We start from the raw sequence: 15,957 nt of genomic DNA on the forward strand, positions 1-15,957 counted from the left end.
TTAAGGAAGTCTAGAAAAGAAACTTATCAAATTGAAGTGTTAACGAAGGCCTCCCTGAGATAATTCATGAACTGTGTTTGATATAAGAGTTGGAGTTAGTTATGTGGATGAGAGTTGAGGAAGTGCATGCAAGACAGGTGGCAATCATTCAGTTAGTAAGATACAACCACAAAATGATCATAGTCTAAATGGAGGAAGGACCAGTGAAGGTAAAGTGGAAGGGATGCACATGATAAACGGATAGAACATGGTAAATGGATAGAACACATGGTAAAGTAAAGGTAGTGAAGGTAAAGTGGAAGGGATGCACGTGGTAAATGGATAGAACATACAGGATTTGATGAGAAAATGGAAATGAGAGAGCTGATTGAAAGGAAGGCGTCTGGAATGATTCAACTTGAGGCTACAATATTAACTAAAATGAAGGTGCTAGTAAGGGTGAATTCACCTTTGACCACATTATGTACTTTGCAGTAGAGGTGATTAGTGTAAGGAGAATAAATTTGAGAACAGTCAAGAAATTGTGGAATTTGTTGAGCAGTCAAGAAATTTTCTACTTTAAAAATAGGAAATAGAGAGATTAGAATATTCTGCCTATTTGTAATTATTCCTGTTGAGTTTTAGGAAGAATTTTGGATAAAGGACTTAAGATGTCATCAAGGTCATCCTTTTACCTAAGTCAAAATTTTTGTTGTTGCTGTGCCTTTTTTTTTTAACGGAATTCACTCATAGAACTAAATTGATTGTTGTTTAGGCAGGGTAGAGTGTGCTTTGGTTAACTAAAGTGGACAAAAGCAAGAATCTTTATTATGTTCCTAAGAATGACTCATTCCTTCAGTGAGTTCATTCATTGTTAGTCTTCCAGAAACAAATTTAACAAGCCAGATTTATGGACTAGTCTTAGGTACTTTTCTAGCTAGACAATCTTTAACTGGCTATGGTAAATGTGAATTAAGAAAGGAAAAATGTAATTGTGGTGTTGAAACTTGTTCCTAGGGTTTTTATCCAAATTTACTTTATATTTTCTATACAAAGTGGAAAATTATACAAAACATTTTGCATTGACCCAGAATTTTTATTAACAGTTTCTTTTTCCATATTTCTTAGCATATACCAATGGTATACAAATGATATTTAGAAATATCTGCCGGTGTAGTGGGCCAGTTTTAATCACAACCTGATTTACACTAATCTATGTCAAAATATACTGTACAGTTGTGCAACTCTAAATTCTATTTATTTGTCTATATTACAAATGATAGACTGATTTCTTTAAACTTTTTCTAAGATATTTTTAATTTCAAATTTGAATTTGAAAATTGGTAATTTTTTAAAAGAATACTCAAAATTGTTCTGCTAATCCAAACTGAGATTATCACACTAAAGCAATTAAAACATATGAGTAGATTGTATTTACATCGTCTATTATATAATACACAATTTATGCATATAAGCAATAGCTTTTAGTTTCTTTCAAAACAATCTCTGTCCTATTAAAGTATAATTAAATAATGTCATTCAACTATGAAAAGTAAAAATCTAACAAAACTTCCATCCAATTTGACATATATTTGCAAACAGTTAAATTACATGATAGGATAAATTGTATTAGATCTTTTAGGATCTATTTGTCTTAATAAAACATAGCCAAACTTAGCTGTTTATATATTAAATACTACAATATGAGTAGTTATTAACTGAATTTCTATACACTTCTAATTAATTCAAATAATGGTACTAATTGATTCCATAACTTCTGTGACTTATTATTCAAGGACTTAACAAAGCTCACAAGTCTAAAGGGCCGATATTTGAATAAGCTGTCTTTTATTATGACTACATTTAATCAAATTTAGGCATAATATATTTTTATTCTGAAGTCATCTGCTTTTTATTATAGTGAGTCCTTCGTTTCTAGGTCTTCTCTTTTTAGTTATAACTGATTCTACTATGAGAGGAAGTTTGTTTTGGAATAGTCATGGAAGAAAATAAATAGTATCTAAGTTCATCTTAATAATTACTTTTTTGTTTGTTTTATACATTGCCATGAATGTTTAAAACAGTTTTCTGTGTTGAATGGTACCTTTTAATAGTCCCTGCTATGGATTCTATCTTTTAATAACTGCAACAGTAAAAAAGGTAATTGGCGTAGCAATATTACACGATATAACCATTAAACCAAATTTAATATTAGAAACTTAAAAAACTTTTTGGGGAATGTGTGAAGCATTTTTATTATTTTATTGCAGCATTTTCTTATGAGAAAGCTGTCATAGTCATAACGGGATGCAAACAATGTTCTTTCACAGAAACTTAGAAAGGTAGAAAGTATGAGGTAATATCCTTTGCCTTACATGTGCCAACATTATGAGTTAATACTTAGATATTTTTCACATTCTGGCAGCTATTAAATTACACGTGTTCCTCAGAATGAGTGTATTTTAGGTTTCTTTATTTAAAAATAAAAAAGAGTAATATAAAAATTGAGATTAAAATTTTATATGGAGACATTTTTGCTATGTCCTTACTGCTTGTTAAGATGCAAATGCTGTAAGATTATTTACACTTACAATAAATATGAAAGAATAACAGAATATTACATTATTTTCAAACTTCTGAATTGAGATTTGTTTCTTCCAACTATATTTTAATTTCAAAAATTCCCTTTTTCTCTCCTAGGGCAAATTTTCCTCTATTCTCATTTTAAACTGTCTATCATCTACCACAGGCCTCTAGAATTAAAATAAGTGGATAATCTGCCAGCACTTTATTTCAATTTCATCTAGTTTTTGTATATTAAAATATTATAAGGATTTAACTCATTTAGGCAAAGCATTACTTATCCGTGTATCACATTACAGTGATTTCCCCTACCTGTAAAACAAATGCAGTACTGATTAAATGGCTACCTGTGAGACATATGTGAGTTCATAACTACTAGGACATTTCTTGGACATTGCATTATCCCCTATTTTTTTTTTTATTTTTTTTGCGGCACGCGGACCTCTCACTGCTGTGGCCTCTCCCGTTGCGGAGCACAGGCTCCGGACGCGCAGGCTCAGCGGCCATGGCTCACAGGCCCAGCCGCTCCGCGGCATGTGGGATCTTCCTGGACCGGGGCACGAACCCATGTCCCCTGCATCGGCAGGCGTACTTTCAACCACTGCGCCACCAGGGAAGCCCGTCCCCTAGTATTTTTTGAACAACGTCTTAAATCTTGGCAAGTTACTGATACCCTATTGTTCAAATTCTAACTTCAGTGAAAGTTGTAGTGAGTATGGCAAATACAAGCTAAACAACAAAAGGCTGTCATACAACACAGGGTTTTTAAAACTTTCCTCATGTTTTGGTCCTTTTGGACGAAAGGAGCTGTATATTCTTCCAGTTCTGTATAAAATATGTCTCAACTCTTGTTAGAGACTAAGGGCAGGGTAGTGGCATCCTATCTATCTGTCTGTCTCATCTATCTAATCTGCTATCCATATATAGCTATCATTACATGTTGATACACATGTTCATGTATAAATTTTAATATAAGTGTTTTAAAATTTACGTCTAACTCTTCGGTGGTTTGAATAGTGATTAGGTGCATAATATATATAAGTGAGGTGAATATAAAACATTGCATAAGTCAGAAAATGTTAAATCCAATTTATAGGTTTTAACATGATATAAAACAAATATAACTATCACGGAAATTGTTTAGAATTTAACTAATGATGATGACTATTAAATATAGATCAGTCATGTTCTTTCAGCATAATACATTTTACACATTCATCTGAGATATTAAAAACACAGATTTATATGGCAAATTCACTTATAGAAAAAGGCCGCTAATTAGAAACTCCTTGGTAAGTTTTAGCATTTCATGGTTATCTATTCTGTGACATTTTCCTCTTGTTGTTTAGAAACAGAACCTAATTTTTAGCTGGGCTTAATGTTACCTATTTTAAAGCCTGCATTTCCTATCTCCCTTATAATTTATATACTATTTACTCAACATTTACATACATCGGAAATTTTCCAATAAATTTTTTAAAATATTAAGTGTCAAAACTCGATAGATTAACTTCTAAAGAGTGCTCATGTAAATTAAAGAATAAATGACCAAGGCATCTAGCATATGCGAATAAAAATTTTTTGTTACTTATTAAGACGCTGGCTATGAGAAACAAACCTTTAGTTGCTTATCATTCGTATAATAATTCTTACAATGAAATTTATTTTTATGCGTATCGTCAATAGATTTATATCCTTATATATATTCCAGTTCATATTCTTCAGTAGTAATGTGACACCATTCACTTGAAGTTATCTTTTCTGTGTGAACTAATATAACGATACACTGAAACTCTGCAGTTGGATAAATACTTAACCACGCAAGTGCTTAACTACATGGATAAAGCTTTCTTTGTAATGCTGTAAATAGGTGAGGTTATCTAGTTGTTTATGGGTTTAATGAAATTACACTCTGCAGATTATAGCATGTATCCTTGTTCTTCCATTAAGGATTTATAAATTGGTATTTTCCCCTATAAATACAAGGGAAAATGTTAAGATAGCTCACCTTTTTTTATTATTCTGAGGGTAGAAAAATCAGAGGAGATGGTATATATCTTTGGTGTTCAGAAAGGAATTGACCCACAGCTTACAGTAACATTTAATTATCACTGAGAGCACACTCTGTGCAGTTTCAGAGAGCTACGAGCCCAAGGGCTGACATAAAAGTAAAAGAAATGAAATAGTTTTGCATGAGAGTTTTTTATCTTAAAACTCAAAAAGAGTAGAGCACAGGAATATGAGTAAAATGTCAGGCATATCAGAAATCACTTTCGATAAATACTTGTTGAATTTATAGTGGAACCAAATAAAACTTTATCGAGTAGCATATGTAAGTAAAATCAATCAATAATATTTATATTATTAAGTACTAATAAAAATGACTATTTTTACTTTGTCTCTAAATGGTACATATATTTAAGATATCATAGTCCATCGAATACAATGCTAGATCTGATCTTTGGTTTGATTGTTTCTTGTAAGCAAGTGATAAAATTGAGATCTATTTCTATCCAAAGAAAAATTTAAGATATTGCATCCGTGCTGCCCCTCTCCTCCAACTAGGGATAGGAGGGGCGGTGTGTACTGTTACTTCTAGCTTTTTAGCAAGGTGGTCTTTTAGGGTAAAAGCAAACCTACAGTGAATCAGACCTATTAAACAAATGCACATTTCAAAGAGAAGTGAAATAGTAACCTATTCTGAAGCCAGCAACTAAAATGAAATACCAAGCGGAGAAGTTTTTTTTTTCTCTCAGCACAAGCTACTGTTTCCTCATTTCTGTTTATTGTTCCCTGCATCAGTTGGCTTTTGCTGTGGATCACACCACTCTAAAACTTAATGACTTAAAACAGTCCAGTTTCTTTTGTTCACAGTTTTGTGGTTGGAATGAGCAGGATCTCTCCTGGCCTCTATCATGGGCCTGTGGCTAGTTGCCAGGCTGGCTGGCCGTGGATGATCTAGAATGGCCTCACACATATCTGGCTATTGGCAGACGGTTGGCTAATGGGCTGTTGGCTGAGGCTCCTCACTTCTCTACGTGGCCTCTCATTCTCCAGCAGATTAGCACAGACTTGTTCACTTGGTCTAAGGTTTCCAAGCACAGCATGAGAGAGGAAGTCTCAGTAGGCAAACTCTGTTGAAGTCTCCACTTGTATAGTGTTGACACTTATCTCATTGGCTAGAGAGAATCACGTGGCGCAACACAGGTTTACGTGGGTGAGGGTTATCCAGTGATGCAGATGCAGGGAAGGGAGTTAATTATTGACATTTTGCTAGCAATCTCCCTCACTCTCTTTTTTTCTTAACTTTTTTTTTTCTTTTTTTTTTTTTTCCGAAGTATGGATCTCCTTCTCATTGTATGTATTATGGTCTCTCTTTCATTTGGAGACTCTCTTTTATTTCTTTCCCATGGGAGACATTCCTCTCCCATATCCCTATCCTTTCCATTTTCTTTTATTCTTTCTCTCTTTTCCTAAGGGTGAAAAATTAAGTTAAATTTTATTTTCCCACTTCTATTAAGTAAAAGTTTTTGACTAATATCAAATTAGAAAAATAGGATTATATCCTTTTCTATAGCTTTGTTCTTAAATCCTAAATAGTGCTGGGAACAAACTTGAGATCTCTTTCAGGCAGAAAAAGGCCTGAATGCTGAAAATTCTACACTGAATCATGCAAGTCCCTAAGGATTTGGTTTGCATTTCTATTTAGTAAAGAAATGGGAAGAGGAGTCAAGGTTAATATTCGAAGATCAAGCTGCAGTCCTAGTATTTACATATAAAAACATGAGCATTGATCAGAGGCAGGAGAACTTGTAGCTCTAAAATTTACAATCTTAGCCCATTTTTAAAGCCTATTTAAAACCTTACAATTGCTTTTTTTTAACATGGCTTCCAGGAGCCAGTAATGAAACTGATTAGAGCTATTTTTTATTATTTTTTTCACCTTTCACATTTCTTTTTTTTTTTTAGTTTTTACAGCTTTATTGAAAAATAATTGACATACACCACTGAATAAGTTTAAGGTATACAGCATGATGGTTTGATTTACATATATTATAAAATGATTACCACAATAAGTTTAGTTCTCATCCATCACCTCATATAAGAGCTATTTTTAAAATTATCTTATTTTATAAAATGCTAAAGGAAACAATATTACACAAGATTAAAATATTTTTCTGATAAAAATAAGAACCCAAGAAGAGTGGAGTATCTGATATATAATAAAACAGCTATTTTTATTATTACTTCCACAATTTAAAAGGATAACATTAATGTATACATTTCTTTATTTATGATGAACTAGTTACTCAAAGAGGAAAGATAAGAAAGCCAAAACAATAGATATTAAATAAGTTGAACTCCCTAATTTTGAAGGTTATATTTAATTACAGAGGTCACGGAAAATTACAAATATATGCTCATTATTTATGCTTAAGTCAAAATGTCTTTATCTTCCTCTTATTTTTAGAACTGATCAGACAATTTCAGAATGGTGATAGCAACCAACTAGATTTCCCCCCTTCATTCCCAGAATGTTGATTTTTGCCAGAAAATATCAATTTTTCCTGTGACAAAATTTGTCTTAAGACAAATTAATCATTTGTGTATGTGTCCGTACACTGTGTTATGAATTTTAATTATGTTAAATATAGTAGTCTGTAAAAGTATGAGTTTGACTAATTTAAGGATATCTAAAAAAAAATGCTTGAAGACTGAATAAAAATTGACAATGACATTCTTCTTCAATGTAAGAGTCTTATAGAAACCAATTCTGAGCAGTCCCTACAATTTTGAAAACAATTCTAAAAATAAAATAGCTAACATTTATTGAGTGTCTATTTTGTACTCAGGATGTGTCATCCCTAGTTGTCACAATATTGCCTGTATTCCTCTAAAAATAAGGTTGTTGAGAGCTAGAACTCAACTTGCCTTGTATCACATAACTATAAAGTGTTGGAACCAAAATTAGAAGAGTCCAAAGTTAATGTTCCAAAATTTTTCTCTATCTCATAGTTTCTTACAGAGCTCAGTTTTGGCTGCTTGACACTCAAAAGCCAATAATCAAAAGGCAAGTGTCAGTAGAAAGGAAAGATGCTTTAATCAGAAAAGCCGGCAATCTGGAGAGAGGGTGGACTCATGTCCTGAGACCAACTCTGAAGATTCTGCTCAGCCATGACAGTTTTTAAAGGGAAAAGGGGGGAAAGAATCTCTGTGAATCATCAAGGCAGAAGGTTGGGTTCTGCATCATTCTCCATTGCCTGCAGACTAGCTGATTCCCTTCAGATGTTACCTTCCCCATGTGATCTGCCTGAAGGATTGGTAAGGGGGCTGTTGAGGGTAAAGAGCTAGTCATTGTTTAACTATTTAATTCTTCATTCTTACTTCTTTTAATCTAGGAAAAGAATCAACAGGTTAGATAAGGCATGGTGTGCATTTGGGAGGGCATAAGTCAGGAATTAGGATAAATTGCCTAGTGATCTTATTGGGTTCTTTCAAGGTTAAAGGGTGACAGAAATGGGCAAACACGAAAAGGACAAAAGAGCTGCTTTCAAGTTTATTTCTTTGATAGAGAATTAAGATAGTCATATACAAATTTTTTAGGCAAAGATTATAAGTATGAAGTTGTCAATATTCTGGAAAACTAAAAATAGCATATAAATAGACATTGACAGAATGAAGGGGGAAATAAGTTGTTCTTCAAAACATGCTAGAATTTAGAAAAGCTAACTATGTTGGGGAAAATAATCAACACTAACAACACAGACTGGGGGACAGCCGTTAAGGTATAATGCCATGAGAATGTCTTGGACCTGCAGGCTAAAGTCAAACTCTCTGCTCTTGAAGGGAGAAAAAGCCAATACCACAGTAGGTCATGTTAGAACTTGTATAAGATGATGAGCCCAAGAGTTAATATGTCTGATGTAGACTGAAATAGTAACCCCACATATGAAATAGAATTTTAAAAAACATGAGAAAGGCCAGAGAAGAATCAGTCATTCATTTTAAGGTTGCAAATGTAGCGTATGAGAAGAGGTGAAATGAGTTAGGTGTTTTTAGAACAAAAGGATGAAAACTTTGGGGAAGGAAGGAAGGAAGCGTATAAATCAAATACAACTTTAAGATGTGTTCAAAAAACTGAATCATGGTAAGATTTAAAGTTCTCAGAAAAAGCTTTTTAAAAGAAATAAGTTAATGTGGAGAAGCTATTGGCGGGAGCGGGGGGGAGGAGTAACTTCTTTACTGTCAATATGATAAAATGCCAGAATTCCAAAGATCTCATAAAATTTCCACCCCTGGAAAGTGAGAAAAACATTGACAGCTGTTTGTTCTGTTTCAATATCCTGTAGCCTTGAGGCAAGGAAGCTGGAGCAGAAACGGTCTCAAGTCTCTTCCATAAAACCAGTATTAAAGTTTGGCTATCAAGTATATATTCTGGGCATCCATACACAAATTGGCAATGAATCACAAAACACATTATACCTTCATGCATTTACTATCTATTCCCAGGAAGTATTTTTGAGTTCACAACAATTTCTAAGCCTATCATTATTTTCTTTTTGAAAAATTATGTTTATTCTTTTTTACCAACCACAAAATTTTCATCCTTCCATTCCATCATTCCTGCAAACATATATTAAACAACAAATATGAGCTGGGGGCACATCCCTGGTGACCCGGCAGTTAAGACTCTGCACTTCCACTGCAGGGGGCGTGGGTTAGATCCTTGGTCAGGGAACTAAGATCCCGCATGCTGCGTGGTATGGCCCCAAAAAACAAAAAAACAGAAAACAAAAAAAACCCAAATATGAGCCAGGTATTGAGTCAGGTGCTAAAGTTACAGCAGTTAAAAAGACAATTTCCCACTTCCATGGAGCTGACGGTTAACTGGAAGAAAGATTTGCATAAATGGTTAACAATTGTTATACAAGACCAATGCCTATGGAACAAAAATATTTACTAAAGATATTTTAGTAAAAATGGGAGTGATATATTGGTGGAAAACTTTTTAAAATATGCTAATGAAAGTGTAGTGTAGAGAACAGTGATCCAGAAAGACCTCAACGTGGCATTCCAGGAATGCAGTTTTGTGAATGTAGTTTTTTCTGTAACACTTGAGGCTTTTTTTTAAACTCCTTACAATGTAATTTTCCCCCAGAATACAAGTTCATTTTATTTTATTTAATTAATTTATTTATTTATTATAAATTTATTTATTTATTTGTTTTTATTTTTGGCTGTGTTGGGTCTTCATTGCTGTGCGCGGGCTTTCTCTAGTTGCGGCAAATGGGGGCTACTCTTCGTTGCAGTGTGCAGACTTCTCACTGTTGTGGCTTCTCATTGCAGAGCACGGGCTCTGGGCGCACGGGCTTCAGTAGTTGTGGCACATGGACTCAGTAGTTGTGGCTCGCGGGCTCTAGAACACAGGCTCAGTAGTTGTGGCCCATGGGCTTAGTTGTTCTGCGGCACATGGGATCTTCCTGGGCCAGGGCTCTAACCCGTGTCCCCTGCATGGGCAGGCGGATTCTTAACCACTGTGCCACCAGGGAAGCCCACAAGTTCATTTTAAAAAGTGGCTTTATTTGCAAAATATATTTTGAGAGGCTATATTAAGCAATGGCTTTTTAGAGAAACGGAGTTCATTGCCCACTAAGAGATTTTAATTGTGTATTTTATTATATTTCTAAAATCGTCCTCCATAGAGAATTATAGGAAGTTTGATGGCTCTTATTTGGCACTGTTTTCTTACATGATAGGTTAGGCTGGTTGAAGAATGAAGGGATAAATGGTCAATCTAGTTGAATTGTTGTCATCTTAAATTTAAAATTGATTGATGGTATTTCTTTTTTGGTGAGTTGAGTTTTAGGCACAATTCCAAACAGATACCAAGTAGGAGTTGATTAACAGCTTTGTCTCCTGTGGGCAAGAAGAATAATGTGAAAAGTTGTGTTTAGCTTAGATGCAGAAAGGCTAAATGGGGGTGGGAGAATCATTTTAAACAGTTATGTATTTATATTTTCATACAAGTCAAGTATTGAGGAACAATTAAACAGAGAATCCATTGAAGTTATCAGGAAGCAGGTAGAATAAAGGCAGGCTGACATATTTGAATTGAAGGGATAAAGCAGCAGTCCTTCAGTTTCTGATTAAGTAGGTCTGGGTTAAGACCCTAACATTGGCATTTCTAATGAATTCCCAGGTACTTCTACTGCCTGAGGTCTGGGCACCACACTATGAGACTCACTGGCTTAGAGTATCTCTGGTTAAGAGTAGTAGCCTTTGAGTAAAAAAGTCATCAACAATAAAAACAAAAATAATGACAGTAGTGGCAGAGGCGAAGCAATGGCAAAAGAAAAAGCTGTGGGCAAAGTGTGCTAGGGGTTTGTTTCATTGTATGCTTTGTTACAGCTCATTTATAGAAAAGTTGACGTTCCCACAGTCCTGCTGCCTTTAAATTATCATGTCCTATTACAAGCGATAATCATGACACTGTAAGCTCCGTGAAGCCAGGGACTTTGCCTGTCTTTTTCATCACTGTGTTTGTTACACTGTCCCTGACTGCGCAGTTTATTCAACCCATGGGCTGTCTAAGGACCAGATTCTGACTCTCAGGAATCTGAACTGAGACACACAGAGGCTGCCCACAGTGGACACTGGAGCTAAGAAATGAACTGATTCCACCAAAATCATGAGTAAGTGGAAACCAAGAGTAAACAGGGAATCCAGTACGTAGAGAGGAGAGAGCTGGAGAAGATGTAGCCCATTCTTGAAAGCAGCTGGTCTGCTTCAAATGACTTTCCTGTGCCACTGAAATATGCTCTATTTTGTTTCCTCCTTTTAGATTCTTAAAAATTTCCCAATATCTATAGAGTAACTCTCCCCTCTCTCCCCTTTTTGAAGATAGATTGGATATGTCTTTGCTCCATGCCACCAAAAAGCTCACACTAGGACCAAAAGGCTCATTTCCTTGGCATTAGTTGCAAATGTTATTATAGCCACTTCTAAAGGTTGCAGAAGGCAGTTTTGTCAGCTGAAACCAAATTCCCTTTGCTACAGACAAATGAGGTTTTCTAAGGAAGATCCTGCTTTTACTGTCGATACCTGCCAATCTCAAGGGAGAGCGGGGGCAGAATGTGCCTTTCTGAGATAGTGCTTGTGCTATCATAGTCATTTTATACATTCAGCTGAAAAAGGAGATTCCACTCTGGCTGCCACTGCCTGTAGTCCTGGGTGTGAACCTGGGATTCTGAATGCTTCTTGGCAGGAGCCAAAGCCAGGTGGGAAAATATTCAGACACCCCCATTCTCAACTGCATTGAGGAAAAGGAGTTTATAGTCAGTATTTGGAAAAAGTAAGTCGTTTTTTTCAATTTAAAACTCTCAACCAAAACAAACAAACAAACAAACAAAAACCTGAAAGTAAATGTAATCAGAAATCATTTTCCAAGATAGAGTTTTCAATTTTAAGGTTAAGAAAACTCTGTGGTTCTAGATTGTTCCTTTTTAAACGTGCTTTTCGAATAATTTCTTTTGAAAGATTTTCATTTAAAGTATACACATTCAGGGCTTCCCTGGTGGCACAGTGGTTGAGAGTCCGCCTGCCGATGCAGGGGACACGGGTTCGTGCCCCGATCCGGGAGGATCCCACATGCCGCGGAGCGGCTGGGCCCGTGAGCCATGGCGTCCGGAGCCTGTGCTCCGCAGCGGGAGAGGCCACAGCAGTGAGAGGCCCGTGTACCGCAAAAAATAAATAAATAAATAAAGTATACACATTCAATAACTAAAATGCTGAACGTCATACTTATGAATTATGAATACAATGCTTGGTAGCCTCTGGCATTTTCCATACTAGGTATATAGGAGTCTAGTATCAGCCATGGACGAAATGCTTCCTCCCGACCCAGGGCTCAAAGTCAATAGGGAGCTTAGCCGTGATTTCATGTGTGTTTTTCTTTCAGGAAGAGTTCTGTGACTAAAGACTGTTTGAAAACGCAGTGCTTAGATATTATATAATTCCCCACTTATATAAGCTAAAAAGTCCAATATTTTCAATTTTATTAACTATAAATCAGTGATGCTATATATACCAGCAGTGGGGTATCTGAAAATATCATTTTCGTTAGCATATTGATGAAATACTTACCCCCAATAAATAGATTAACTTTTAAAATCAGTTTGTTATAATTCAGCTACAGGTAGATTGACACACATTTTCTAGAGTGAATTGAAAACGCTATCAGCTAGTTACTGTGAGAGCTCATATGCTTAAAAAAAGCAGCTTAATTCAAAGCGTCAGTTGATTCTTTCAGGAACAGGGCATTAAGGACAAAGTTGCCTGCCAGAGGTAAGAATATTATCAGGGAAGAAGAGGCAGGCAAAATTGAAAAGCAGGGAAGAGAAAACTGAAGTATTTGCAGAAACCTGAAAATTCTACCATGCAATTATTTTAGAAACTCAACAGGGAGGTAGGCAGTCAAAATTTTAAGGGAATCGAGAAGAACCCCATGGGAAATATTTTATCATAAATGAAGTGTAGAGGAATGAAAATTTTTTCCTTTGAATAAACTCCTAGTTTATTTTGTGGAAGATTAAAGCTCAGTTAAAATGGATTGTTATTTTGGAGGTCAAGGTGAGTTTTCACATCTGTCATGTTGAAAAAGTAGGGCTCTCAATTCTGTATTTTCACACTGGCAACTTCGTACAAAGTTTGGTAAATAAAGATTCCTTATTGGCTTTGTTAATTCTTTGAGAACAGCTGTACTTTCTTAGCATAATTAATGGATGCAATAAAAGAACACTAAAATTCCCATATTGTATATTATAATTTCTTTAGGATTTCTAGATAAGGAAATTCTAAAAAATTAACTCATAGTTTATCATGTGTCTTTATTCCATTTTTTTAAAAACTGTGCTTTGGAAAGCAGCATTATGAATTGACCAGATTAGTTTACCCCAATCCATATGTTTAAAACTCCATTACACACTTCAAAAAATTATCTAGTGTGAAAATTAAAAAGATATAATAAGAACAAAAATAATATGCTCAATGTAGTCTTCTAAAAAATTATTTTCTAATTTGCAAATTCCATTGATAAGTGGATCATACAAGTTATTTAAAATGTAGAGCAGATTTAAAGAATATTTTTTAAAAGTTAGTCTCAGCTCGTATAAACATTAGATGAACATGTGTCAATGGTTAATTTAACTCATTACTAAAGAGGGAACTAGTAAGATGATATTATCAGTTCAAAGGAGAGCCTAAGAACCTCATATGAATAGAGAAAAAGGAATTTTCAAATGAATTTATAAATACATGCAAAACATATCTATTCACAAGGCAATAATCAATTGCATACCGTCACACACAATAAATTTGCATTTCTGTGGACAGGAATCGTTTGGATTATTATCAGTTTTTTACACGAAAGGCAATTAGGTGAGCTAGACGGGGCACCACAATTTTCTCCCTGTTTTTAAAGTATTATTTTCTGATAGTAATAATACTTTGAATATCAAAACAAATACGAATATAACTAAACCACTAAGACTGAGTTTCCACTAATGATTGCTTTTTATCGTGGCACAACGCTGTATATCTATATCTATATGTATATATATGTGTGTGTGTGTGTGTGTGTGTGTATATATATATTCTTATATATATATATATATATATATAAGAATATATATATATTATATAAGTATATATATTCTTCCAAGTCTGTCAAATACCATTAGGGAAAGGTGCCATTTTACAGAATAGGGAACTAGGGCTCAAGAAAATAACCTTTCAGAAGTAGCATAGTTAGCAACTATCACAGTGATGATGTGGACTTTTTCTCTTGCTCCAAGTCCAAAACTGGTTTTGCTACTTCAAAATTGATACAGTCAAAGAAAAGCAGTAATTATTGGTGCTAATTTAGGATGATTAAAGAGCAAAATCGTTTTATTTATCAACTGAACATGTAGCTCGTTAAGTTTATACTTTATTCAAAACCTGTGAAGTGAAATATTATTAAGAATAAACATCACTTTCAACCGGTGACCTAACTGGATTTAACAATTCAAGAAAAGCGAAAAAGAGAGCCAAATTTGGAAGCTTATATTTAATTTCTGTTGCATTTGTTTATTAAAGAAAATATTGTATATTTGTTGAAAATTTGATTTTTGTAATGACGTGACACATGATTAGTCATTCCTAATATACTATAGATAAGAATTTTAATCTTCCATCTTTAGGATGCTAAAATAGAAGAATTATTATTGTATTTTATTATGGTTTGTCATTGTAGCATTGATTCTCAACCATATTTTTATTAAAATGTATTAGAATATTTAGTTTAGTTCTGAAATATAACCATAATTTAGGAAACCCATCTGGAATACATCTCTGCTAATATTAGTGGTTCTATTGTTTTTTCCTGCTTCATAATTTGACAACTGCACTTTTTGAAAAGTGGATAAATGTATATTTTTATAACTTTCTTTCTCTCCCCAAATGCCACATTTTACATTTTAAAGGGAAATTACTAAAAATATGCTATTGCAAGATTCCTATATTTGTCTTTTGAAACCAAATACCAGTAGCATAGAAGACCACAAAAAAATTATTCAGTAAAACCTTGGTACCAGTTCCTATAAATTAAAACAGTGTGGAAAGTGTGTTGTTTTGAAAAATCAAGGCTGGTATTTTTTCAGATATATTACAGTTGATCTTTGGACAACACAGCTTTGAACTGCACGAGTCCACTTATACATGGATTTCTTTTCAATCATAAGTACTACAATACTGCACGATCTGCAGTTGACTGAATGTGTGGATATGGAGGGCTGACTATAAGTTATATGCAGATTTTCTACTACATGAAGGTTGGCTCCCCAAACCCCCGTGTTGTTCAAGAGTCAACTGTATTAGAGTGAAGTAAGTCAGAAAGAGAAAGACAAATACCGTATGCTAACACATATATATGGAATTTAAGAAAAAAAATGCCATGAAGAACCTAGGGGTAAGACAGGAATAAAGACACAGACCTACTAGAGAATGGACTTGAGGATATGGGGAGGGGGAAGGGTAAGCTGTGACAAAGTGAGAGAGTGGCATGGACATATATACACTACCAAACGTAAAATAGATAGCTAGTGGGAAGCAGCCGAATAGCACAGGGAGATCAGCTCGGTGCTTTGTGACCACCTAGAGGGGTGGGAGGGAGGGAGACACAAGAGGGAAGAGATATGGTAACATATGTATATGTATAACTGATTCACTTTGTTGTAAAGCAGAAACCAACACACCATTGTAAAGCAATTATACTCCAATAAAGATGTAAAAATAATAATAATATATTGGCACATAGTCAAAGATAAGTGGACACTTAAGCAAAAAAAATACATTGTA

At 34.5% G+C, this 15,957-nt stretch overlaps 1 protein-coding gene across 1 annotated transcript in view; it reads left to right on the forward strand.

The window, feature by feature from the left end:
* Positions 1 to 15,957, forward strand: part of SEMA3E (semaphorin 3E) — a 260,267-nt gene that overhangs the window by 55,114 nt on the left and 189,196 nt on the right. The window lies entirely within an intron of this gene.

Source organism: Aethalodelphis obliquidens, unplaced genomic scaffold (genome assembly GCF_003676395.1).
Source record: "Aethalodelphis obliquidens isolate GAN/ISIS:26980383/991018 unplaced genomic scaffold, ASM367639v1 scaffold5, whole genome shotgun sequence".
Classification (NCBI taxonomy): domain Eukaryota; kingdom Metazoa; phylum Chordata; class Mammalia; order Artiodactyla; family Delphinidae; genus Aethalodelphis; species Aethalodelphis obliquidens.